Source organism: Talpa occidentalis, unplaced genomic scaffold (assembly GCF_014898055.3).
Source record: "Talpa occidentalis isolate TD23 unplaced genomic scaffold, MPIMG_talOcc4v2.1 talOcc4.2, whole genome shotgun sequence".
NCBI classification, from domain to species: Eukaryota; Metazoa; Chordata; class Mammalia; order Eulipotyphla; family Talpidae; genus Talpa; species Talpa occidentalis.
The window spans coordinates 143,405,092-143,433,079 of NW_023602073.1; positions in this window are offsets into that span (position 1 = coordinate 143,405,092).

The following is a 27,988-nucleotide window of genomic DNA, read 5'->3' on the forward strand; positions in this document are numbered from 1 at the left end:
TTCCACCATCAGGATAGATGAGGGAGCCCTGTGATCCTGGGTGCATGCCTGATGGCGGGCACCTGAAGTGGGTCCACCTGAGCTAAGAGACTGATTTATAAGGGTGGTGCAGCAGAGTGCCGTGTGTGGTAGTGCGGTGTCGAGGGTGGAGGAGTGGAGTGTACGGAGGCGTGCGGTGACTACAAACCATGGCGAAGAGCATGTGGCTGCTAGAACCGTTCATAAACCTGCTCGGAATGGGTTGGTTGCCTTACAATATGTATAGACTGTATGGCAGAAAACCCTGAGGGGGTGGACTGCAGGGTAAAGAAAATGTCAGGCTTTTCTGCCCTCCCGCCATCAGGATAGATGATGGATCCTTGTCCTGAATGCATGCCTGATGGCGGGCACCTGGAATAGGGTGTGGGCATAGGTAGATGGGATTCAGCTGAGCTAAGACTGTGCTTTTAAGGGCGGCGTCACGGGGATGCCAGCAGCAGCAGCCGAAAGAGAAGCCGAGAAGCAGCAGAACGAACGCCAGAGAGCCCAGATAGAGTGAAGACTTGCTGGGGGCTGGGAGGCTGCCCCCAGCCAGCACCCCTGCCTGCCATATGCCTGGTGAACCCCAATAAAAGACCTGCATAAAACCACTGAGGACTCTGACTCCTCCTTTACCCGGTCTGCATGGGATCAGAAAACCTGCACTGTGTCCTGTCCTGCCCCTTACAATGGGGGAGGCTAGCTTCCCCCCAGGTGCACAGGTGGCCCCTCTGTATCAGTACAGGCTCTGTACAAAATTTGGGGTTAAAACAGAAATCTTGCAAAGTTTGTAATCATAAAGTCTCTCTAGGAGGAGATGTGGGATTCGGCAGCGAATATTTCTCTACGCATAATCTTTCTTTGCAACCCTGAATCAGAAAGGTAAAAACCTAAATGTAGATTCTAGGCACTTCCAGACATGTACAAATGGACATTAGGAAAGTTGTCAGGAAGAGCAGAGAAACTACAAAGTATTATTAAAATTTTGTTCATCCATCAGTGTTGGCCAGGCACTCATGCAGAGGTCGTACACCTGACAATGCCCTTCAGCCTCTGATGGGCCGGCCTTCAGAGAATTCAGCTGGCCTTCAGAGAGTTTAGGTAACTTGCCTGAGGTCACACAGCTAGGAAGGGGCAGAGCCAGGATAGAAACCCAGGTTTGTCGGTTGTCAGCACCTGTCTTGTCCGTTCCACTCACTGTCTCCACTATCAGGTTAGACCCTGGACATGCACACACAAGGTCCTACTCAGCCGAATCTCCGCCTCCGTCCTAATTGTCCGTCTTCCTTTATGCTAATATAAGTTTGCTTTGTAACCCAAAACAGGCAGGGGGTCTGTCCCCCACTGGTTCTGCAGCTCAAACCTCCCAGGCAACAACCACAAATGCACCCTCACCGTCTCCCCTCCCTCCCCCTGCCGCCGGGCGTGTGACCCCAGCCCTAGCTAGAAACCTGAAGCATGGCAAAGGACAACTCCAGCCCCACACCAGGAAAGTGGCCGTGGCCCTGGCCCCGGACCCCTCAAGGCCTAAATGTGGGTTAATAACACCTCCGGAAACCGCTTCGGAATTTCTCCAGTCAGCTCTGAAGGGGAGGCCACGTTTGACAAGCCACGCTGATCCGCGTGAGCAGCGGTCAAGGCCCTGGGCGAGCATAAAGGCTGAAGCACGGCGGCCATTAGCGTTAATTGGATGGGCCTCCTGGCTGAAACAAAAATCACCATATTCCTGATGCAGCTGTAGACGCATTGATCCGTCTTGACCCTGCTGCTCCAGCCCCAGGCCCGGAGAGGACTCCCTGTGTCAGGGCTTGGGAGGCAGGTGTCTCGGGGCGCCCTCACCCCCCACTCATGAGTCCAGCTACAGCAGCACCTTGTTTCATTCAATGTTGTTTCCTTCAAATATTAATGGTACGATGTCCATTCCAGTTGAGGCCACAGTCCGGGTGGGAGGGGCTGTGCTCCCCACATCTGCGTGGGTTTTTTCTCCCAAGTTTCCATTTTCTTCCCACATCCCAGAGGTATACATGAGGTTCGTTCATGTGTCTGTGGTCCAGGCAGAGAGAGTATGGGGGTGTGTGAGATGCAACCTGCAGTGAAAGGTGTCCTGCCCAGGGGGAGACCCGCCTTGACCCCGAGTAGCCAGGAGAGACTCTGCCCCCAACAGCGTTCATACTAGGATAAGTGTGTTGGAAGATGAACGCACAAATACAAATCGCTGTTTAATATTAGAGGTGTGTGTGGTCTTTATTAAGAAGTTTGGTGATGTTTTGGGTGACGAGAAATAGGCTGTGAGTTTATTGATTATTGCTATCAATAATTATCTTAAGATATCTTATTGATATTAACTAGCCAGTGGTCAAATTGATTTCGTATTGCATTGTTTGACTCAAAGTCAGTTTCCAAGAACCTATCAACCCCCTTAAGTGAGTTCTTCTGGGACCAGCGGGGGGTGGGTTGGGGAGTGGGGTGCTGAGAGCCTGGTGGGTACCGGAGCACACAGGGGTGTTGCCAGTGCCCTCCAGCCCTAAGCCTGAAGGCTCTGAAGTATCAGGAAGAGTGTGGACCCCCGAGGATCCAGACCCGGCACTGGGGGTAGCAAGGAGCCCGCATGAAGGGAGCCTTGTGATGCTCGTGCTTCCGGCAGGAATCACTGCTCTGAACTATAGAAACAACAGCAAAGAAGGCCCCAGACTCCTGGACGTCCATTCCAGGCCTGCTCGTACCCCCTGGTGGCCACTGCTGTGGCCTTGGGGAGCTGGGGGTGCTAGTTGTTTTTCATTGTCTTTGTGCTTTTGTTTTTGCAGAAAAGGGAGATTGTCCACGAGCAAAGCAGGTGAGAAAGGTCCCAGGGAACCTTGACACTTTTTCCTCTCATTTAAAATGACACGTTGAGGGAAGAGACACTGTCTGCTTTTATTAGAGAACCGTGACCCTGGTTAAAGGTCATCTCCAAAGAGTCCATGGGGGCATCTCTGGGGGTGCTGCAGATGTAGACAGAGGGCTCCCTCTGGCCTGCAATCTCTTGAGGCTGCTTTTGGGAGGGGGCCTGGCGCCGGGACCAGAGTGGCCGCAGCCAGCAGGGGGCAAAGGCTAGGTCTCGCATGGCCCGCAGTGGGCAGGGCCCTGGGCAGAGCGGCTCAGTGAGCAAGAGACACATGGCGGGGGTTGGGGGGGGTGCTCTGGAGGATTTGGGAAGTGCTTCTAGGCCACAGTACAGCCCTAGTGGAAAGAAAAGGGGAAATGCCTTCGTAGTGTCTGGGGTGGGGTGCAATCCCTGTGAATGGCACCCCTGCACCTCTCCCTACCGAAAGGTCTCCATTTCACAGCAGCAGCATCACAAGCCACTTAAATGCTTTATGGTGAGTTTAACTCTGATTTCTAATCTATCCTGGATGGGTGTTTAACACACACGTACATACAAGCATACACAATCACACATACACATACGCACACCCCCCCACCCCACCCCACACGCAAGCACACACACCTGAAAAAATCTCAGAACTCAGACACACCCTAAACCCTGGCCCCCCAGCTTAGTTCTCTGGAAAATGCCCTTGACCTCTGCGTTCAGAGCCAGTGGAAGCTCTGCGTGTGGGCTGGGTTGCATTTCCTGCAAAGCCTTGCTTTTCACAGTCAATAAGCTATTTCTGTCACTTTGGTATAGAAATTTATCATATTTTCCTCCTCAATTCAGAAGTGATTTTTTTTTTAAATTGAAGAAAATCCTTTAAGCAGTTTGGGGCTTATTCAAGCATGTAAAAAGGGTATTTTCTACCCACAGTTCAGATGCTCAGTATGTTCTCAGCCCAAATCATTGGAATTTAGAACTTTGCATTGGGCCTCTTTATGTAACATCTTAAAAAGGTGCCATTTATGAAGAAAAATATGGTCGTGAAGTGCAGGATGTGGGGAGAAAGTGATCCTGCTGGCTACAGTAATAGATGGAGACTCATAAATCTTAGTTTCTATTTTTGGCTGTGGGAAGAATTTCTGTGCTCTCTGCATTTGGCGCACAGAGGCAACAGGAACCTGGATGCGAGGACTCAGGAACCTGGATGCGAGGGAAATAAGATCCTCCTGTAAAAGTTTAAATTAGGGAACCCGCACGCCAGAGCCCAGGGCAAACACGTGCAAAGCCACTTTAATGAAGCACACCCATGCTCCTCTTCGAGGGGGTCGCCAGGACCCCCCAGGATCCGCCCAGCAGCTGCTGACACCTCACAGCCAGGCTGGGGTGGGAGGCCAGAGGCAAGCGGGAGGTGGCAGGACACCTCTGGGTCAGCACAGGCGCAACTGCTGTGTGGGAATGAGTAGAGGCCCCAACTGACAGGGGCTTCAAACGCCCTCTCTGCCCATTACTAGCTGTGTGACCCTGAGGCAGTCACTTAACCTCTCTGAGCCTAAATAACCTTATTTAGGAAAATGGAGCTAATTTTACTCACTCTAGAGAGCTGCAGAAGGATGAAGTGATAAATTATTTCTAAGTCGCTTAGCAGGTGACGGTACAGGATTGTGGTGGTGAGGATTCATGGTGATCATCGTGATGGTGGACGTGACTATGGCGTGATAGTGGTGATGGTCATAGTGAAAAATGGGAGTAATTATGGTGCTTGGGGGTGGTGACCAAGTGGAAGTGATTATGGTGGCTGATGATGGTGGACATAGCATTGGTGGAAGCGACTGGTGTTGGCGATGGTAGGAGGGTGGGCCGTTAGCAGTGCCCATTAGCCCAAGACCCTGGGACACACGGCTTGCTGAACAAAGTTGGGTTTTTTGTACTTGTCATAAGGGAGACGCCACGCTCTGGGGAACCCTGCAGTGTCAGTGACTTGGGGGTGTCCCCTGGACTGGGTGTCAGAACACTGAAATCGGACGTGATTGAGAGTCCCTGATGTCATCTCGGAGGTGGAGAAATGAGGCGAAGCCTGAATTGGTAAGGAGGTGCCCGTCAGCCAGAACAGGTAGAGGGAGGTGCGTGCGCTCATCTGGGCTTTAAACAGTGAGCTTGGGTTTTCATCTGTGTTCAAACACGATCACAGAGTGGCCTTGTTTCTGTCTTTCTCCACCCCGGTCACACAGTGACCTTGTTCAGTGTTGGTGTTCAGCGAAATTATGTTTGTTCAACAAAAGAGCACCAGAGCCCCACAGGGAGTGCCAGGCCAGCGCCCAGCTGACAGCTGCCAGGGCCGGCCTTTTGTTTCTCCCCATTGAGCCCCAGAATTCTTGCTCTGGTTCATCGCTTACCAAGTACCTCTTTGATTATAATTGGGCTTCCCACATAGGAGACCTGCAGGGGACAATTGTGGTCACACGGATCTCAGTCTCCCCGCTCCCCGCGGAGATGGTAATGCTGAAGCCTAAGGAATTCCTCCCGGGTAGGTCGAAAGCATTAAAATACCAGCAATCGTGCACCGCGGAGCCCAAATGTTCCTCGCTGTGGGTTCGTACATTGTCATTCTGGAGCCACAGCGGTCTCCTGTGAGTCCATGCGAGGGGATGTCCTCTGTCTCTGGGGGCGAGTGATTTGGGGTTTCCAAATTCTTCAAGGTAGAAAGTTTAAATCTTAAACCACGCTCAGAATTATCAAGGTCAGAGGAGGCGCGGAGGGACCGTCCGCTCTTCCCTGACACCTTCTTTCATGCGTCAGCGGATCTGCTTCCCTAGACCCACCATGTTGGTAGGTCTGTGTAGGGGCAGGACAGACACAGGGCAGGTTTTCTAGGATCCCAGCAGACGGGGTAAAGGAGGAGAGAGTCCTGGAGCCCTCAGTGGCTTTTGCAGGCTTTTATTGGGATTTACCGGGTACATGGCAGGCAGGGGTGCTGGGGGGCCGGGAGGTTGGCAGGCCTCCCAGCCCCCAGCAAGTCTTTACTCTTTCTGGGCTCTCCGGTCTTCTCTGGTGGTCTCTGCTGCTCTGCTCTCTCTCTCTCCTGGTTCTCTCTCTTGGCTTCTGCTGGCGTCCCTGTCATGCCGCCCTTAAAAGCCCAGTCTTAGCCCAGGTGAATCCCATCTACCTCTGCCCACACCCCGCTCCAGGTGCCCGCCCTCAGGCATGCATTCAGGGCCGCAGGGTTCCGTCATCTATCCTAACGGCGGGAGGGCAGAAAAGCCTGACACTTTTACCTCACCCTCCAGTCAGTAACTCCCCAGCTTGCACAATGACTCCAGGACCACCTGGCCATGCAGGCGTTGCCCCTGCTTCCCAGGTGGAGGCACTGGCCAGTATCAGGGACATGGAAAGAAAACCCATGAGGAAGTCAGGACACGCCCGTCGGGTACGGGCTGAGAAGCATTTCACTTGCGCGTGGCTGCGGCCCAGACGAGGATCCCACCCAGGCCGCAGTGGCCCGTGCAGTCCTCGGGCCCAGCTTCACACACTCCTGTGCTCCCGCCCAAGCCCGCTGGTGACCCAGTAAGATTCTAGAGGCACCGGGGCTTGAACAGGTACTTTCACCTGGCGGGAGGCAAGGAGCCGCTGAGCAGGTTCGCAAGATCAGGGTGCAAAACCGCCTGCTCTTGGAATGGTGCCCCTTGGGGAGGCCAAGAGAAGTGGATTCCTCCAGTATTCTGCCAGACGGAGAACTCCGCCAGCGTCCCGTCACCCCAGTTTAGGTCCTTCAGGCCAGAACCAGTTGATCCCAAGAAAATAGACACAGGTGCTGGGTGAGCACGTAATTCCCTGGGTCCAAGTTTGCGGAGGATTCGTCTCTTGAGGCTCCTACTCCTAGGAATCACCACGGTGGTGGCTGAAAACCACGGAAATTATTCTCTCATGGCTTGGCGGTCAGAAGCCCAAAATCAAGGTGGGGGCCCGCCTCCCGGCTTCTGGTGGCTGCTGTTCAGGGGTGCGGTCGCATCCTTCCAGTCTCCACCTCTGTCCTGGAAGTGCGCCACCCCCTTCTCCGTGTCGCCTCTTGCCTGTATCTCCCACACTTCACTCTTAGACACGCGCCACAGACTAGGGCCTTCCCAGTCAAGATCCTCGACTTAATTACCTCTACAGAGATCCTTTTCCAAATGAAGTCACAGTCACCCATTCCGGAGATGAGGGCTTGGCCCGTCTTTGGGGGCCACCATGGAGCATACTTCAGGGAGTCTGGGGGAGCAGTCTGGCTAGGCCATCAGGTGCCTTCTTCCTTGACCTTAATAGCGGGTACCTCGTAAACCAGAAGGTCATCACAGCCTTCCCTGAAGAAGGTGCCTTCGTCTGCCCCCCGCTTCTGAAGAACCGCAATTTCGAACCCGAAAACTCCTCCGTGATCACCTTGGCAACCTGGCTGCCCAGCTTCCTTCCTTCGAGCTCTTTCACTCAGCCCCTGCCTGATCAAGGTGCTGGGGCACAGAGTGGGGGGTACCCAGACCTTCTTAAAGCACCCACAGTCTGGAGAGGCAGACAGACAGACGGACTGGCCTCAGCCCCTTCCGGGTGGGTAAGGCAGGCAGCTGGCAGGTGAGGATGCCCTGGGGCCTTGCTGGGGCTCCGCCTCCTCCTGGCAGGGACACATTCTGAGGGTGCTCCTGTCCTCTGGAATGGCTCCCAAGTCCCCGGCCGTGACTAAGCACCTCTGGTCATGGCCCCAGCCATTAATGGAAGCCCTGGGGTGGCCCCTGCGTCCTGCTCTCCCGTCCGCCACAGCTGTCCACACAGCCATTGATTTAAGAGACAATATCACTTGCTTGCAAGTTTATGAGGCAATAAACAGCCCCGCATATTGATGAACGAAGGCGGAGGTGTTTGCTCAGCACATTTGCTCTGCGTGGCTGTTTTTTTTTTTTCTCTTACAAGGACTATCCATGCTTGAAAGCAAATGAAACGCAACTGTTTTCATTTCCCCTGCTGGGCCCTCCCCCCCCAACCCTTGTCTTTATCCGTTTGATCCCTGGTCCCTCTTCCCATGGTGCTGGGACCCAGCAAGTGACCAGCTGCCATGCATGACTGGTGGCTGAAAACTCGCTCACCCCATTCTCTTGGGTCTTGGGAAGCCTCCAAGGACCCCGATACACAACTGGGAGGATCTTGGAACAGGAGCCTCGAGGCCTCTTCTCCAGCCTTGCATCCCCCCTGGAACGGAGCACGCGCCTTGGGAACAGGACGTGGCGACACGCCGGCATCCACGCCCTGCGTGGCTCAGCACGCCAAATAAAAGCCGTTTTCATCTTGAGAAGCTGGGACGCTACAGCCGGGCTGCTAGTCCATAAAGATGAATCTCAGCGCATTTATTAGCTGGAATGCCCCATGAGTCCAACCTGGTTTATGTATAAAATATTAGGAAGGTCGGAGGAGGTGGTGAGGCCAGTGGGGAGCGGGCGGGAGAGATTGATTGCCAACTTTGTGCCAACCGAGCAGCTCCGTACATGCCAAACGGCGAGAACAACACTTGAAAAATGTATTAGATTATCCAGAACACAAGGCTGATTTATAGGCGCAGTAATCCCCGTCTTGCCATCCATTTCCGTAATAGAGAGAGATTAGGGTGAGGTGGCGCTTGGTGGGGATTTTGCAGCTCAATCCCCACCCCCCACAGCCCACGATGAATCATGTGGCAAGATCAGGAGTTCGCACTTTTAACCAGGTGTTCTGATGTGGAGGGTATTGAGTTTTGAAGCATTTCTGAGTTTGGCACAAAAACTGGCTGGATGAGGAATTGGTTTTCAAAAAAGCCACTAACACCCATGGCTTAAAATCACAAAGTGAGAGAGAGGAGGCAGATTCCCAGGCAGCTCCTGGGCGGGGATGAAGGTGCAGGGCAGGTGTTTGGAGAGGCCCAGCAACCTAGCTCCAGAGGGCCCTCACGCTGTGGCTGCCCTTGGTGCCAGATGGACATCACCATGACCCTGAGCACATGGCCTTGGGGGCCACCTGAGTCAGGAGGGACAAGGGTAAGGCTGGAACCATGGAGGATGACATGGGCCCCTGCCACTGGCCACACGTCTACCAAGCAGACATCCCCCAGTACAGTGTGCGCAAAGCACTGTGCTAGGCACATGGGTGGTGCTGAATAAGGGGAGCCCCTCTGCTGTCTACCATGACTTTGTGAAACATTGAGGAGGCAAAGAAGGGGCCCTGTCTTCCAGAGCCCCCTAATCCCCGCTGGAACTGGGGAACAGGACTGAACAAATATATATGGAGCAAGTTCACAAACCAAATAAATTACCCCGGCATCATGTCAAGTCATGGGAATGGGCAGGGATGGGGAGCTCCCGTGGGGGGCAGTGGTGTGTCCAGGGGGCTTTCCCTTCTGTGCAAAGGGCTCCAGGGAGCTGGAAGTCTGAGGGGCGTGGGCATGGTCTCCCACCACCCCAGGGAGACCTCATTCCTCAGTTTAGTGTTCAGAGGAATAGTTTGGAGAAATTTCACCTTTTCTTTCATCTCTTGCATGTGTACAAGGTCAAGAACATTCAAGACCTCCTCGGCAGCTCTAGAGACCAGCAGTGTTCACGGTAGGGTGGGAGTGCCTGCTCTGTACATCCACTTCATCAACATGTGACTCTTGGCTCTGGAAAGAGGGGATACTCTTGAGGGGGAGATGGGAGGCCAACCTCACCACCCTGCAATACTACCAGCTGCCATAGTGGTGTAGATGAGGGTTGACCCCCACAAACAGAACAGATGGAGCTGACCGTGGAGAGGAACAATATACTCACCTTTACAGATGACCAACAGTCTAGAACAATGAGATAGAGCTGTTCTATGTAACAAAGCTTATGGCCCAGATGGTAGACAGAGTTGCCAGAGGAGTTGGGTGTTAAAACCAAGACCCAATTACTGGAAAAGAGCTTGAGGGGGTGACTGTCATCATCATCACCAGTTCTATCACCACCACCCTTATCAACAAACAGTATATCACCACCACCACCATCATCACCACCACCACCATCATCACCACCACCACCATCATCACCACCACCACCATCCCCATCATCATCATCACCATCACCATCACCACGACAACCACCATCATCATCACCATTATTGTCACTGTCACCATCATCACCACCACCATCATCACCACTTATTTGTTTTTTTTTTTTTTTCTTAAAGATTTATTTATTTATTTATGCAAGCAGGTACAGTCAGAAGCGCGGGAGGGTGAGAGAATTCACCAGAGCCAGGGCGGGGAGCAGAGCAAGCCGACTGACAAAGTACACTGCTGAGAGGAGCAGTGGGTGCAGCAGGAGAGATCTGCTGCGCCATGTGGGACCCTCGCCGGTGGCCGGGGATCAAACCGGTGCTGCAGAGGCTGCGGGCAACTTCGGAGCCCAGCGCTCAACTGCTGCACCACCAGGGGAGGCCCCATCACCACTTACTTGTGAAGGTGCCTGTGGGCCGGGGCCTTTGCTAAGGGCTTTACATGTATTGGGATTAAGCCCCACAGCAACCCAGCGACTGGGGACCATTATGCTCCCATTTTATAGCTGAGGGTACTGAAGGTTAATGAGATCACCCAAGCAATAACTGGCAAAGCAGGATTTCACGTCCATGGCACCCGACTCCAAAGCCTGAGTCACCACAGACCATACTGCCTGCCCCCCTGGGCCTCTCAGGGCTGCTGGTTCCTTGCAGGCTGATCTGGGCAAACTAAAAAGATCAATGACTTTAGGTTGTGGCTCGCTGCAGGTGTGCAAGAGTGGAGTTGTGAGAGGGCCACATCCATTTAGTCTTTGCATCATCCATTCCTTGCCCCCTGGTCTGGTGGAGGCGGCATGAAGAGGCGAAAGCAGTCCCTCCCTGGCAGAGGTCACACGTGGCCCTCAGGGGCTCCCTGGGACTGCCCACGCCTGGGTCACTCCTCTGCTCCCAGAGCTACCCAGGGGCGGGGGGCAGGAAGTCTGAGGCCCCTTCACCTAACACCGCCTTTCTCTCCTCTTCCCACCAGCAACCTGAATATGTTCCATGTGCTTTTTTAAAAAACTACCCACACAAGACAAAACCCCCATCCATCTTGCCAAAGACATTTTCCCGTAGATTTAAAACCCTGTGTAATTTAAAAGATACGTAACTCATGTGTCTGCATTTAAGCCATCAAAGTGCTTTTAAAAGAGCTATTTGAAATCTTCGGAGCTTTATGAACCTTTAAAGTTCCTTCTTTGAAACATGGGAATCACACACTGCCAAGGATAAAGATAGTTAAATACCAAAGGCTAGGGGTGGGCTCGAGACTCAAATCCATGACATTTCACTTTAAAAACGGAATTTCTCATCTTGAACGTGGCTTCCAATTAGGGCCACAGGCCAACCCCGGGCCATCGCGAGCCCCTTCCGAGCTAGAGAGGCATTCCTGCCCCAGAGCTCTGCTTTCATTACTCAGTCTGCATCCAGGGAGGATCCCCCCCCAGGACACCCCATTTCTGCCAGGGATCTGGCAGTGCCCCCGGCCCTGGGGTGGCACAGGAGGCGTCGGTGGTCAGCAGGAGGCCCCTTGTCTAACAGGCATCAAAGTGCCCAGGGAGGAGACGGAAAGAATCTGTGCCACTGGCGCTTTCAAAGTTCAAGACCCAGGACTGGTTTACAATGCTGATTCCTGGGCCAGTGGCCCAGAGACACCGAATGGCCCCAGGAGGCCCCACAGCTGTGCGCTGCAGTGGGAAGTCCCCCTCCCACCCCAGCACACACACAGGCTCACTGGGGATGGTGCCTGGGCTCGCTCGGGCATGGGCATGCGCGCCAGAGATGGCCACATCCCCCCAGCGCGCTCTGCCCCGGGCTTTGGTCCCCATAGACCCCGTGGAGCTGACCTCTGGGAGGAATCCGACCCACACACTGGGGAGGCGCTTTGATGTCCGCGGGGGAGGTGAACCCTGACCCGCGAGTCTAGGTTGGGGGCATCATGACCGTGAAGCAGCACCTGTGCGTGCAGTGTGTGTCCACCGCCTCGCCCTCAGGCACACCCCTCCTGCCAAGGGCCCCACCCAGGCCTGCAGGAGGGCGCTGGGCTGGGGCCACCACCTAAGTGGGAAGTCCCAGCTGCTTCGAGGGCCCCACCGCCTCACCAGATCCTGGGCAGCCCAGATCCTCCAGCATCCTCGCCCCGCCCCAGCAGGGCGCCCGACCTTCCTGCTCTGCAGGATCCCCTGGAGACCCCTGCCCGCCAGCCACTCGGCCCTGCTCCCCCTCTCCTGGCCTGGAAGCCCCCACCCCTGCCCGCATTTATACCCGGAAAGGGGCTTTAGACACCTTAGTCCACCTCCGCCCTGCTCTTCTGGCCTGTGACGCCGCCCAACGTGCCCCCCCTGCGTGGCCGCACCTGCTGTGGCCGCACCTGCTGTGGCCCTGTGCCCGCGGGCACCGCTGGCTGCGAAACACCAAAGCCCATCTTCTGGACCCCCAACGCCACTCCTGGTTCTGGCCCGAACTGTCAACCGGCAAGTCCCAAGTGTGGAGGAATGCTCTGGAAAGTATTATATTGCCACATACACCTCAGTTGAAAGAAGGGAAACAAAGAGTTATCTAGCTCGCTTTATGCAAAGATTCCCGGTTCCTCCCCACACTAAATCTCACATTAAACATTTTCTCATTTCTCGGAAAAAAAAAATAGTGTTATATTTCAGCAGAGGCTTATGGTTGTAAATCCCGGGACCTTGGGTTCCCTCCCCAGCAGTAAAGAAAGCTCAGGGGAGGTGGCCACGGTGAAGGAACAAACTCCAAACCCGGAATGACTCCTGAGTGCGCCCCGCCCTGATGTGTTAGGGACCCCAGCCCCCCCCACCCCGAGGAGACCTCTGTTGGGAGATGCCGGCGCCGCCCCAGCGCCTGAGGCCCTCTGGAGGCCCAGGCCAAACTGGCCCTGTGCACTGGGAACCTCTCATCAGAGCCAGGGCCACACCCCACCCCTGACTTGAGCGAGGTCCATGCGGTGAAGCCCTGGGAAGCCGGCACAGCGCCCCGCAAGCTCCCAGCAAGCTCCCCGCAGGCTCCCGGAGGCGCTAAGCAGAAGCTGCTGCTGGAGCAGTTTCGGGGAGAGGCCCGGCCATGTTAATAATAATGCACTCACGATGCACTTTTCGATTTGAATTAATTTTTCTAGCTAATTCTGGCTGGTGAATGTCTTCATTTAAAATATACACATACATGTATTTTGTTCAGTGTTTTAATTAGGCCCAAAGGAATATACTTTCAAATTTGGGTACACTTCATTTGTTATATTAATGAAAAGCCACTTTAAATCAACTTTCCTGTTGATGTTTCATTATGTATGCTGTTCTCACACATCTCTAAAAGAGATTTATGTTGCAGGTAGTAACCACAAATACTGGCAGTGGACATGCTGTTAATTTAAAATGTAAAGTTTTCTTTGAGGGGCAGCAAAAGTACGAGGCGACACCCTCCTCCGGTGCAACCAGCTGAAGTGACTGCACCCCGAATTCCAAGCAGATGCCCTCCACCTCACCCCGCCAGACCTCAGTGGAATCTGCCTCCAGCCTGCGGGAATCTGTTTCCCTCCAAGATTTTCAGGAGTGAAGCACAATGCTGTGCAGGGGCAGAGCCACATACCCCCTGAGGCGCAGGCAGCGGACGCTGTCAGACACCAGCGACTGGGAAGGAGAAGGTTGGGGGCTTGAGGACCTACGGAGCTGCCAAGGTGAGGCTGAGATGTGCGGGCTTGACCATGATTCATGCCATCTACACACACACACATGCATGCACACATATATGCATGCACAAGACACTTTCCCACATGCGTACCAGAACACACATGCACTTGAGAAACACAGAGACACTTATGCACGTGTGCACATGCACACACACTTACATATGCATACATAACACACCCACACACATGCACACAAGGCACACAAGCCATACACATGCACACATGTAGATGGGCACACACTCATAAGCACACACTCAGTGATGGTGCTATTGTGACTTGCACGGCCTCTCCACCAAAAAGGTGGATGGCTGCCATGGTGCTGTTGATCTTGCCCTTGCTTGTGGCTGTGTTCCCGGCACTGTGCTTAGTGGCATGTCTGCCGCATGCCCTGTCATGGCCCACATGACCTAGCTGTGATGAGCATGGCATTGCTCCTGTCCCCCTGAGACCCAGGAGGGAACGAGACTGATGTGGCCAGTGGGGCATGGGGTTAAGATTTGAGGCCAGGCCTGGCCGCTGGCCCTCAGGTCCCACTGAGCGCAGACATCTGGCCCTGCTGTTGCAGGGACATCGGCACCTAAGGCCGTGCTTTGTAGTTGAAGAAGGTCACGTGTCCTGCCCTGGTTCGTGGGAGGGGTGAACACAGCGCTTTCAACACCCTCCACAGACACCTTGCCTTCTGACGCCCAGGTCCACGGTGGACACCAGGCTTCAGGCCTGTGAGCTGTGTGTCAAATCTCTCCAGGCTCGGCAGGATGAAGCCAAGACACAGGAGCATGAAGAGAAGCAAGATGGCTTTTCCGATGCCGGCGTCCACCGCACGTGACCCAACTCTGCCTCCTTTTCAGCTCTCGGGTGAAAAAGGCGACCACGGGGATGGTCGTCATAGCAACCGAAGCCTTGGTGGGCCCTCCATGCCCCTTGCAGACATTATTCCAGGCACTCCCATGACCTGCTGCTTGGAACATTGTTTTACAAGGTGACTTGCCAGGGGTGGGGAAGCTTCCCAGTTCACATTTCAACATCTTATGGTGGAAAAGAGAGACTTTAGACAATATTCTGCATCTTAATTTTTAAAAGAACTTTGACATTTTCTAGCTGACTGGACGGTGTTCAGCACCATGTGCATAGAAATGGCCTCTTTATCAAAATTGAGATCAATAGGGCAGGTTAGTGGCTGATGGAGTGTTTGTAGAATGTCCGGAACTCAAATGTGGTTGGAATATTTAAAATCATAATGATTACAATTTGTTGAGCGCCTACTCATTGTGCCTAGGTCTATCTTGTCATCAGTTCAAATGGTTCTCACCTGCCTGGAGGCCCCTCTGTCCGGTCATGCCAGCCTGTTTGACAGGGGTACCATTTGGATGCCTGCCTCAGGGCCTTCGCATGTGCTCTCCTGCCAGCCTGAAGGTTCTCCCTGGGCCTTGTGTCTGAAGGCTCTTTCCCATCCTCCAGGGCTCTGGGAGCCAGTCCCTCGCCTTCCAGGTGGTCCCTGGACATGTCATAAGCATAGGGTCTTTCTTCTCAGCCTCCACTAGAATCCTGAAATTATGTTAGGTCTGCATTTACTTATTTGTTTCCTGTGTGTGCGTCTCAGACTTGCCAGATAAAATACAAGATGCCCAATTAAATTTGAATTTCGGGTAAACAACGAATATTGATACTTATACCCCCCAAAATCTGTTGTTTAACTGAAATTCAAATTTAACTGGACACCTTGTATATTTATTTACTAGATGTGGTAATGCTATTCCCATCAGCCCAAAAAGCTGGTGGATTTTGACCAAATGGTCGAGTTCTTTGTGAAGAAATCCATTCCTTTCACAGACCCAGCCTTGGCAGGTCAGCTTTCCATTTTTTTTTTTTTTAAAGATTTTTTTTATTTATTTATGCAAGCACTGGGTACAGTCAGAAGCACGGGAGGGTGTGAGAATTCACCAGAGCCAGAGCAGGGAGCAGAGCAGGCAGACTAACGAAGTACACTGCTGAGGGGAGCAGCGGGCGGCAGGAGAGGTCTGCGCGCCATGTGGGACCCTCCTCCGGTGGTTGGGGAGCAGCCGGGGATTGAACTGGTGCTGCAGAAGCTGTGGGCAGCTACACAACCCAGCGCTCAACCACTGCACCACCGGGGAGGCCCATGTCAGCTTTCTAGAGCCAATAAGGCCCTGACGTGACCTGGGGGACAGTAATGAGACTCCACCCAGAGCTTCCTGACACAAATGACATGTTGGCAGCGGACATGACTTCAGTGGCAGCTGCCCCAGAGCAGGCCATGGTGGCAACACTGAGTGGGGTGGGGTGGCAGGAGGGTGACACCCACTGGATAGTTATTCACGCCAGTTGTGCATCACACAACCTCTGTGGGTATGGAGCATGAGTACCGTGTGAAAGGGCTTTCCTTGTTCTGGAATATTCTGTTGTTATTCAAAAAGAAATTCTTCCATGTCACAAAACTTACCTCTATAGCTAAGTCCACTGTGTGGACACAGCATAGTTTCCTCAGCCAATAATGAGGAGAGGTTTGCTCTCATCACGCAGCCAGTTCCTGATGTACAAGGAGACAGCACAGCCCTGAGCCTGTCCTGGGGAGGGCCTGGCCCCACTCACACCCACGAGCCCGAGTCAGAGACATAACTTGATTATTCGAGTGTGAAACTCAACCACACGGGCATTTGAATTTCAAGTTTTCCTGGCACTGTGCTAATGGGTTTGGAGACCTGGGCCAGCTGTGGGCAAGGGCAGGGTCACAAGAGGGAGGAGGACGTGAGTTCTAGGACATGACCTTGAGGTCAACAGGTCATTTGGCCCATGAGATTCATTTTGCAGATAGAGAGACAGAGGTCAGAAACATACTGAAGGGGAAAAATAGAAAAAAGTGATGCATTTTTTTAAATGAATATCATGCAGACAGAGTCAATTTCTATAAAAGATTAATATTCAGATAAAGATTGATATTAATTTTTCTGTCAAAAAATTGACAGAGGATACAAACAGAAATGGATGAGTTAAAAACATGCACGGATGGTCAATCTTGCTGACAGAGCAATGAAAACAAAACAATGAAATGTCTACAGAACTTGGGGAAAGAAAAGTGTCTCACGGGCCTCCCCGGTGGCGCAACGGGTTGAGCGCAGCGCTGTGAAGCTGTCCGCAGCCTCTGCAGCGCCGATTTGATTTCCAGCCGGCCAGGGAGATTCCCACATGGCGCGGCAGACCTCTCCTGTCTCGCCCGCTGCTCCCCTCAGCGGTGTACTTCCGTCCTTCTGCCTGTTCTGCTCCCTGCTCTGTCTCTGGTGAATCCTCTCACCCTCCCGCACCTCTGGCCTGTACCCTGGCTCTTGTATAAATAAATAAAATCTTAAAAAAAAATCTCAAAAAAAAAAAAAAAGAAAAGTTGCTCACACTGGCGGAGCCAAGGGTCTAGATGCTTCTGTCTCCTTCCATTGGGGTTTTCAGTGCTGATATCTCCCAAGAGTGCACGGGCAAGTGTGGTGCTATGTCCAAATAACTTTAAATATAGTCACCCCTCTTGAGACACTGTTTTTACAGGAATTTATCTTAGGAATCTATCCTAATGAATTAACTCCAGATAGTCTCAAAGATTTATGTTCCAGAATGTTCATCACAGAATTTTTTATGATGGTGAAAATTTGGAAAAGACATAAATGTCCAACAAGAGGGGATTGGTGAAATAAATGGAGCCCTAGGTAGCCACTAAGATTCAAATTTTAGAAAAATTAATGACACGAAAAGCCTCATGATATAATAAATTTAAAATTTGCTTATAAAATTGAACACTTCATTAAAGTGGATATTTCCAGGTGCTAGAATTGTAAGTAATTTTAATTTTTATCTCTATGCTCCCACCCTTTTCAAAATTTCTACAATGGACATATTTTTAACCTTACTTTAAGATAAGGAGGTGATGGAAGGGAAGGAACAGGGAGCGAGGGAGGGAAACACCGGTGGGGTTAGGAGCTGACGCCCCACCAGCTGGTAGACGTGGGTTAGGGTCCTGGTCAAGGTTGTCCTTCATACTCTCAAGCCCCGCAGTGCCTGGCACCCGCCTGGTGGCCCGGGGCCCTGGGACAGTGTCCTGTGCCTGTGGGCAATCTAAGGGGGAGACGACAGAGCCGAAGGTCAAGGGCGGCCTACAGGCCCGTTTGCACCGGGTGCAAGTAATAAGCAGACAGCTGAGCGGGTCTTGTACGTCGTCGGTTTGCTGTGTCTCTGCCACGTTTCCAGACTTCGTCATTCCCGTGACGATCTGCAGTTCGTTTCCCCACTGTCCTGACTCCCTGGCCCCGACCTTCCTGGCACAAGTGAGCGGGAATTACTTTCTTTGCTTCCTCCACCTGCGGCCGGGTAAGCCGCCCTTCCCGCCCCGGTTGGGGGGGACCTTCCCATCCTACACAATGGGGAGCAGGAGCCGGTCTCCTTCAGCAGACACCGGGCATGGAGAAAGTGGTGAAAGGTGGCAACAGAGAAAAACAAGAAATGATGGGGCCCCATTGATAGTGTCAGTCACCCCGGACATGTGCAGACACCCCAGACACCCCCAGACTGGGGACCCAGCCACCCACTCTGAGTGGGTCGTGGTGACACTCTGCAGGGCGGCACAGAAAGTGGGGACAGAGGTTGCAGAAAGTGTCAGCACACAACAGAGGGGCCCCCCAGGCCCCCCAAAACCTGCACACTCTGCAGGGACTTGGCCCCCCGTGCACACAGACACAAAGCAGTCTTAGAGCCACGGAACTTTAATAGGGTTAGACACACGGGGAGAGAAGAGAGGACGTAGCTCCCAGAAAGACACCCCAAGTGACACACCCCCTCGTGGGGCAAATGCCCAGCCAAGCAAGGTTGGCCTGAAGTGGGGCTGTGGAGCCCACCTTCTGGTGGGGACCCATAGGAAAGGGGTGAAAGGGACCAGGCAAGTCTGGGGTGAAAGGAGCAAAGTCTGACTACAAGTCACAGTAACGGCCGCCATCGCCAGCCTCCCCACCTGGCTCTCATGTGGCTCTTCCCAGTGTCTCTCGTGTCTCTCCTCCGCGAGCCTCCTCCAGCGCCGTCCAGGCCGTGGTGCCCACCTAAGGTTGAGAAGAAGCGGCCCTTCTCACGCGTGTCCTGAGCCCGCCGCCTGCTGTGTTAAAGGGCTGCACATGATCGCTCAGTTCTGCACCCCGGCGCCCTCACCCCGCAGCTCCCAGGAGCATTTCCAAGGCAGCTGCACATAAAGGGGGCAGGAACATGGTGCCTCCCCTTTTGTGGAGATGCCTCTGCTTAGGGTAAATGATTTTCAGGCCTTTCTGCCCTCCTGCCATTAGGATCACCTGCCTAATGCCTAATGCCCGGCACCTGCAGTTGTTACATTGTTAGAAGTTGTGTTTACCTCTGTGGGCTCTGCTCAGCATTGAGATATTCGAGAAGAGGAGAGACGCAGGGGAGCGGGCGGAGAGAGAAGGGGAAGGCCTCCCTGGCCCTGCCTCGCCTGCCGTGTGCCTGGCCGCTGCGCTATGTGCAAAAGTTCAAGAAGGGCCTGAGAAAGCCGCCAAGGGCCCCAGGACTCTGCTCGTGTCATAGATCTGCTGCTCCGTGTCCTGCCTCTACACTCTGCTACAAAAGGGCACATCTGAGTTGCCCGCCCCGCCGGAGCTGTGGGAGGAAAGCCCTGAGTCTTGTGTTGCCCAGAGGACATCCGCGGGCTTGGCCGTGTTGCTAGAGATGCCCCCGCAGCACCTGCAGGCCCCCAGGATCTGCAGTGAGCAAAGCACCCAGTTCCGGCTGTGCTGGGGGAGTGCAGGACAATTTTTTCAAGTTTTTCTTTTTTCTTTTAATTTTACTTATTTATACAAGAACCAGGGTACAGGCCAGATGCGTGGGAGGGGGAGAGGATTCACCAGAGACAGAGAGGGGAGCAGAACAGGCAGACTAACAAAATACACTGCTGAGGGGAGCAGCGGGTGTGACAGGAGGGATCTCTCGCACCACGTGGGTATCTCCCTGGCCAGCTGGGATCGAACCGGCGCTGCAGAGGCCGTGGACAGCTTCACAGCGCTACGCTCAACCCCGTGCGCCACCAGGGAGGCCCAGCTCAGGACAATTTTACAAATAGAAATGCAAGCCTATGGGGGCAAGCCGATGGGGCGGGGTGGGAGGGAGCCGCTGGGCAGCGTGGTGAAGAACGGGGTGAAGGCGAGAAGGACGGGTGGACGCAGCAGGCGCCGGGCGTGGGGGCAGCGCAGCTGCGGGCCCCGGCGCTGCCAGGCGCGGGCGGGCGGCAGAGCTGTCCCCGGGAGGGAGCCGCAGCCTCGTTGACTTCTGTCCATTTCTGCCTGGTGTCCTTTTAAAGCCATCTAAGGACTCAGTTCCTTAAAAGTTCCAGCAGCGGGCCCTTGATTGCCCTCTGGAAGGCTAATTAGTCCCAGAAAGGCGCGTCTGCAGGGCCTGCGGGACAGGGCGCCATCCGCCAGCACAAATGGCGGGACAGCATGGGGCTGCCTGCTCGTGGCCTTTTGAAGGTTGCTCTGTGTTTGATTGACAAGTGCCATATGTCCCCAGCGCGCAGGCTCTGCTGTCTCCTCTGAGCTCTCTGGTCCTCGGCTCTAAACCAGGTTCCTCTTTGCTTTGACTTCTGTGTCTGATTTTTATCAGTCCCTGTTCCGTTCCGTAAAGAGAGGGAAGCCGGAGTCTGAAGCCCTCACCCCAAGGGAGCTGAACGTGGCAGCTTCCTCCTCCCTCCTGGTCTAATGACATGGCCGAGTCTCAGTTCTGGGGGGTGCTGGCCCAGTGGCACCCCCTCACAGGCTGTGGTCCCCCTCTGGGGAAGCTGGGAGAGGAAAGCAGGGATGAAAGTTCTTGTAATGTCTGTAATTGGGGCCCAGAGGCCCCAAGGGCCCCCAGAATTGGCAGCTGAAGGCCAATGGGACTCCCTGGACTTTGAACAACCAAGGCCTTGAAAAGCCAGGCCTGAGGGAGTTTTCTGGGCTCCAGGCCCAGAGACCACCAGGCTACCTGTCCCCGGGGCCTGGCTCCAGACTGCAGCTCTCTTGCTCCCAGCCACAGCCTGAGCTCCCAGGAAGCCTGGCAGGAAGGGGAACCCCGTCCCATCTGCTCCCCCCCATAGCTCCCTCGCCCAGCCTGACAGCCCTCCTCCTTCCTCAGCCTCCATTCTCCCTACCTCCTACCTGTCTTCTCTTCCCCAGGCATTTCTGGAAACTTCTAATTGCTTTGTCAGCCTGCTCTGAGAGAGGAACATGGACCTTTGCAGATCTCAGTCCCTCACTTAGCTCTCCCTCCAAGCTGGAGAGAGTGGCTGAGGGAGGACAAGCTTGCTGGACAGGCGGCTGGAGGGCAGGAGGAAAAGCTGGCACAGCTGTCAGGGACCCGGTGACAGGCCGGACAGACAACCGACCGGCGTTTCCTTTGCTTTGTCAGAAACAACCTCCCTATCCTTGCATGAGTCTGAGCCCGTCTGTCCCTACAGGTGCTGTCCCCGTGCTGCCTCGGGGCCCGGGTCTTCCCCAAACAACACCCTTTCTCCCCCTCGCTAGGCTGACCCTGTCATCCACGAACTCTGCACCTGCCTTGGGTCCTGAGCCCGCGTAGAAGCCCCCGAGCCTCAGGTCCATCCACTCCTCCAACTCACGCGAGCCCTCGGTGCCCCCAGACGCCTGTGAGCCAGAGGCGCTGTCCACACCGGCAGCGGAGAAGCGATTCCTCTGGCCCGATGTGCTTGCGCCGCATGTCCCCTTCCCAGCTGCCTTCCCCCGAACCGCGTGCACCGTGAGGCAGAGGCCCAGGAGAGGCCTCAGAATACCGTGAGTAGCGCAGGCCACAGACCAACATCCTCCCCTGACAGGGAGCTGCTCACTTCCAGGGGCTGCCCCGGGTCCGCTGTTCTGGGGGAGCAGGGAGACTGTAGCTCATAGATGCCATGAAGGGGAGGGGCTGCTTGTTCCTCTCTAACAGCAAAATCACTAGATGAACAATAAGGTAAAGAGAAAACACACGAGGACGAGCTGGTATTTTCCTGGTCCCTCAACTCCTTGGGAAATCTTGTCTCCTGAGTGGGGCCTCCGATGCCCGGGGCCCGCAGACACCCCTGTGCAGGTGTGGGCCTGGCGTGGGGGCTTGTGGGTAACCAGGCGCTGTGGCTGCTGCTGCTGTGTCCCCTGAGAAAGTGAGAGGCCCAGGCCCCAGGGAGCCCCCGCTGCAGCTCAGTGGGTCAGAAACACCGTCCCCCTGAGAACCCTCTGGACGAGGACAGGGCCCATGGCCAAGGGTGACTCGCACCATGGGAGACCCGCCAGCCAGGCTCTACATCCAGGGAGTCTACATCCTCAAAGACCGTGAGAACACCAGCACATGCACACACACATGCACACACATGCACACACACACACACACACACACACACGACGAATACAGAAGCCGGAGGAAGTGCCGTCAGAGAGCTGGAGGCGTTGTTTCCCAAGCTGTGACGCCAGCACCCTGGAGAGACGGCCGCCAGGTGGCTGAGGGAGACCGGGGGACCCTGAGCTGGGCCCAGGGCTGCAGGGAGGTGAGGTTCCCTGTGGGATGGATTTCATGGCTTGGAGTGAGCAGCTGTTGTCTGGAGTTGCCAGAAGGTTCTTCTGGTTAAGTTGGTCCCTCTTCGTTGTTCAGAAACAAGGCAAGCGAGGCTTGGTTCTGGAGAGGGTGGCGGGGACGCGGGATTTTCCATGCTAGAGTCGGGCTGTACCAGCGGGTCACCGTCCTGGAGAGTCTCAGAGGCCAGGCCCTCCCGGATCTGACTGAGCTGAGGGAGCTGGGGAGGGTGGCCGCGGGGCTGCAGAGACCAAGGTTCCGTTTAGGTTGCTTGTGAGTAAAACGCCTCTGAAGGACAGAGGTCATTTGTCAGGAGGGGCCTTGTGGGCCTCCTGGAACTCGCCGCTTGGGAGGTGCTGTGGGCTGGCGGGGGGTCAGCCTGGCTCTGCGGTGAGTGGGTGAGTGTGCTGAGGCCCCCTGAACACAGGAGCCAGGAGGCCTCCTCGAGCCTCTGGGGCCAGTGCTGGCAGTGACCGCAGGCCCTGCAGGCTGACTGCGGGAGAGGAACCAGGGAGAATGGATATTTTCATCACCTTTGAATATGAAGATGTGTGCGGACACAAACGCCAGACAGACAGACACGCACACCCCTGACGTCAGGTTCCTGGTCTGAATTGTATCACCATTATCTAACAGGGGAAGGGTACAGGGACTTTGCTCTACCATTTGTGCAGTTGCCTAAGAATCAACAGTTACTTAAAAATAGAAAGTCTTTTAAAAAGATCTGGGATAAATATTTTCATGATAAAAACCTGGCCATGTCCTATGTCACCAGAGTCAGCTCCAGCAAATTTCAAAAGGGAAACGTGAGACCTGGGGCAGCATTTTCCAGCTTGCTGGGGTGGAACAAGTTGACCTGGGCCAGGTGTGACCCCCCAGTGGTCTCCCCCCAACCCCCACTCCCCTGCCTGGCCAGGGGTCAGGAAATGCCTAAAGAGCTCACATGCCAGGGCTGACTGGACAGGACAGCACGTCAGTGTGAGGACGTGTCCATTAGGGCCCCTAATGGACTGTACCACACACAGACTCACCAGGAAATACACACACAGAGCACAGACTCACACATACACCAGACAGGCACACACACACCACACAAACACACAGACTCCCCAGACGCACACACACAAACATACAGACTCACACATACTACATAAACACAGACTCACACACACCACACAAACAGTCACACAGCACACAGCACACAAACACATGCAGATGTACACATGCACCAGACAGACAGGTGCGCACACACACCACACACACACCACACAAACACACAGACTCACTGGACACATGCACTCCACAGAGACACACAAACATACAAACTCACACACACTACATAAACACACAGACACACCACACAAACACATAGTCACACAGCACACAGACACACACGTACACCAGACAGATAGGTGTGCACACGACCCCCCCCCCCCCGCCCACACACAAACACACAGAGACTCACACAGAGTCAGACTCACCTACACCAGACAGGCACACACCCACCCAGCGGCTCGGCCACCTCCACGACGCCCTTATTTTCTGGGGAAACCATCGCCCCACCACAGGGCAGCAAGAGCAGGCCTGAAGTTGCTGGCGAGGACCTCAAGGGCCGCCCCCCCCCCATCCTCTGGCCTGGCCCAGAGCAGGGTTTCTCGCCCTGCTGTGCCCTTTGCAACCTCGGTCCTCCCCTTATAACCGGGGAGGCTTCCAGGCCACAAAATTGAAATCCAGGAAATGTAAAGTTTTCTTTTTATTCCTTTGCTGCAGATGGAATATTTTACTACAATCTCGAACAAAATCCATCTCACAGCCAATAGATGATGGAGAAAAATAATTGGACACACAAGGATTCAGAAAACTAAAATAAGGTGCTTCTGTGCACACGTTTTCCTGTAAAATCTCTCTCCTCCAAGAAAACTTTACATTCTTAAAGACACTTGGGAGGAAACCGCATCCATGGAGAACCGTGTGAAAGCTTTCAAACTCTTTGTTTAGAAGGAAAGCATTAGTTACTCACCGTTTCTCACAGCCGCGGCTGAACAGCATCTCGGCTATTACAAGGGAAACTCGTACTTCAAGAAATTCTCTAGCACGCAGAAAAAGGTGCAAAGAGGTGAAAATGATGAATGACAAGGAGGGCAGGGAACAGTCCAGAACACGTGGCGGCTGTGGAGGGGATCTGGGCAGCCGGGATTCCAGGAGACAGCAGAGCAGAGGAGAAATAATAGAAGGGGATTAAGTATTTGGAGATTAAATATCTTCCTCCCTGACAAGAAAGCAGCAGAACTGAAAATCCCTGGCCAAGGAAGAGGGAGGGGCATGAAGAAGGACGCCCCTTTCCCGGCCACTGGGCAGAGGACGAGGGCCCTGCTCGGCAGGGCCTTGCGGACACAATCACGACCGGGCCGTCGGGGCTGAAGATCTGAGGAGAAAGTTGGTGACTTCAAGATGTTGCACAAAATTAGATAGACATGAAGATAAATATTCCAATGAAGTAGGAAAATAAAGAACAAAGTAAACTGTAGTGAAGAATGATAAACTCAGAACTGTCTGACTTAGCGACGGGCAGAACTGGGGCCCCTGAGACCAAGCTCTGGCAAAGCAGACCCGGGAAAAGCGCAAAGCTGACCTCTGGGGAGGCCGGGAGGGCTGCCGAGAAGCGGAGCCGGCCCGCTGAGGAGAGCAGCTGGGAAGGGCCTTGCGGGCGACCGAGAGAGATCCAGACACAGACGCCCTGTGGGGGGACGGGCCCTTGTTTAGGGGGAAGGCACATCAGGCCCTATTTTGGGGTCCCGGGGTAGCTTCAGAAAAGCATGAGTCAGTTTGTCCAGCTGCACATGAGCTCCAGGCCTTGTGGCCCGTCCTTTCTGTGCAGGGAGGCAAGCAGGGCCCAGGGCTTACCTGGGGATGTTCTGGTAGCTGGGAAAGGCTGGTCTTGAGGCCCTGGTGGCCAGGAGCAGAGACTCCAGGGTCACTGAAAGGACAGTGGTGGCCAAAGGGGACTGCAGATCCCCCGTCCTGCTCAGCTGGGGCTCTGGCCACTTGGGAGCTGGGGGTGAAGAACAGGCAGCCTGAACCCTGGGCCCGAGGGGCCGGGAGGATCTCCAAAAGGTGGGTGTAGGTTCACCCGCTCACCCACGGCGGGGTGACTCCCACCAGGCGGGGCGCCCTCGCGGAGCCCAGAGGGAAAGCCGCGCTGCTCTCCTCTCCGGACTCCCGGGGCGCCCAGCCAGTGCCCCGAGCTTCCTGTTCACAGCAGCTGAAGCCACCACCCAGAAAGCAGCCCCCAAATGCTGCCAGGAGAGAACTGCCACGGTGAAAACACTGAATGCTGGCAAATGCTTTCTGGATTCGATTTTTGAAGAACAAAGTATTTTGGCTGCCATTAGCCGGGTCCCTGCCCTGCTGAGCTGCGGGAACCCACAACAGGAATTCGGCCCTAACGCTTTTTCTAAGGAGCATCTTATTTATTTATTTATTTTAAGATTTATTCTATTTATTTATTTATTTATCTATTTATTTATTTATTTATACGAGCACTGGGTACACTGAGAAGCGCAGGAGGGTGAGAGAATTCACCAGAGCCAGAGCAGGGAGCAGAGCAGGCAGAAGGACCGAAGGACACTGCTGAGGGGAGCAGCGGGCGGCAGGAGAGGTCTGCGCGCCATGCGGGACCCTCCTCCGGTGGCCGGGGAGCAGCCGGGGATCAAACCGGCGCCGCAGAGGCTGCGGGCAGCTTCACAACCCAGCGCTCAACTGCTGCGCCACCGGGGAGGCCCTCTGAGGAGCATCTTAAAGGTCTCCCTTTAAGAGGAGGGAGTTCCCAGCACGACCTGGGTGGGGTGAGGGGGTGCTCTTTCATTGAATGTGGTGAGGAACATCCCTGACACCGAACAAAGCTGCTCTCCCCATGGCCCTTGACCTCCTGAGTGGACGTGGGGAGTCCGCTGCCCCTGAAGCCTCTGCCTGGGGTCCTCACACACGGCCCTCTGGGCGTCCCTCCACCTCAGAGCCGCCTCTCCGGCTTTCTCTCCTCTCCCTTCAGGGCTGTCTGAATTTTGAGCCTGTCCCTCTCCACGCAGGGACCCCCAAACCTCCCCTGTAGCCTAGACTTAGGTGCTGAATTCCAGACCCCGTGTTCACGGGCCCACTCACGGGCTCCCCTTGGATCTTTCCGAAGCACCACAAGCTCACAAAGCCCCTGGGGCTGCAGTGACAACTGGCCTCCAAGTCCTGTGGCTTGGACACTCCGGGTGCCTCTGACAAGGGACTTTCAGACTGAACCGGGGGTCGGCAGGGGGCGCTAGGGGAGAACTTGACCCTTGGCCTATTTGGGTCCCAGAGGTGCCTGTTCAGCTGGTGACGCTTCTCCATCCTCCAGGCCAGTGTCAAGGTGCCTCTGGGACCACCTCTCTGTCACCCCCATAGAACCCTGGCTGACATTCCCTTTTGTCACCCCCACCCACCCTGGATTCTACCCCTTAACACCCTTTGGAGGGCCCCATCTTCTTAAGGCTGCTAATACTTCTCTAGGGGAGCCCCTGGCTCCCCTCCCGCTCCCCTTGCTGGGGTGCTGCAACCCTCAGTGTCAACCTTCACTTCACCCACAAATTTCCTTCTCTTTTGTAAGCTGGGGTCTAGCACACACCTGTCCCCCTTCTGGGCCCCCCAGTACCTGACCAAGCCGCCACCGGGAGCGACTCGAGGTTCTGAGGCCCAGGCCTGCTCGTCTCTCCACTCTGCTCCTTGGCAGCCCTCGTCCGACCCCTCCCTCAGACTCTTCAAAACCTGCAATGGAACAATTCTGGATCTCTCGTGGATCCCAGGATGCCTGGGAACTTTCATAATTCTCTCCCATATAACACGTCCTCATCTTGGGAAAAAGGACCCAATAAAATTCTCCTTTTCCTAGCCCTGTTCCAGCTCAGCCTCCACTAGGACGCCTTCCCAGCTTGCCCCAGCCCGGCTGGGCTTCTCCGCTCTCTTCCTTCACTGTCGTCTCTGCACCACGCACCCCACTGAACGGCGCTCGCTGGTGGGCGGCTGTATCGCCAACCTCATCCTCCCCCCAACCTCTGCCAGGCACAGGGCTGGGAAGTTTGCCATCCTGGAGGTGAGGCGAGCCCAGGAACGGAGGAGGGAAGCAACCCGCAGCCCAGGCGGGAAGGCAGGTTCCCCGAGGATGATGGGACCCGAGAAAGCCTCCTTCCTGGCGTCCCTCTTCCGGCCCAGACTCTTGTCGGCTTTTGAGGAAATGCAGAACAACAGACTTCTCACCTCCAGCTCTGTGGAGGCAGCCAGAGGGGGCTTTGAGAAAGTGGCCTCCAAAAATATGTCCAATTGCCCAGACAGGCCTCGGATGCCAACAGCTTACAGGCCCCTGCAGGTCTCATTGCAGACTCTGGAGCAGGGCAGGGGAGGCCAGTTGGTATCGGGACTTGATCGCTCCGTCCCCTGGGCTCCCCCACTAATATCAAATTTAATTTGAGAAAACAAGGCCCACCAACATGAAATTCCACTAATGAACAGAACCTGATTTCCCTTCCCGCTGCGCTCGTCTCCTAGTACCACCAAGGCAGACATCAAGCGTTCAATGCGGGGACAGGGGATTGCCATAAAGAGCTGGCGGAGAGAGGCCTTCCCCCGCCGCTCCCCTTTGGAGTTGAAGCTCATCTCGATGCATCACTATGGCCGCGAGCCATCAGGAGTCTTCTCCCCGCAGATATTCTGGCCAAGAGAAGTTGTGGCCATATGTTCACACCATTTGGTGAAAAACACACTGA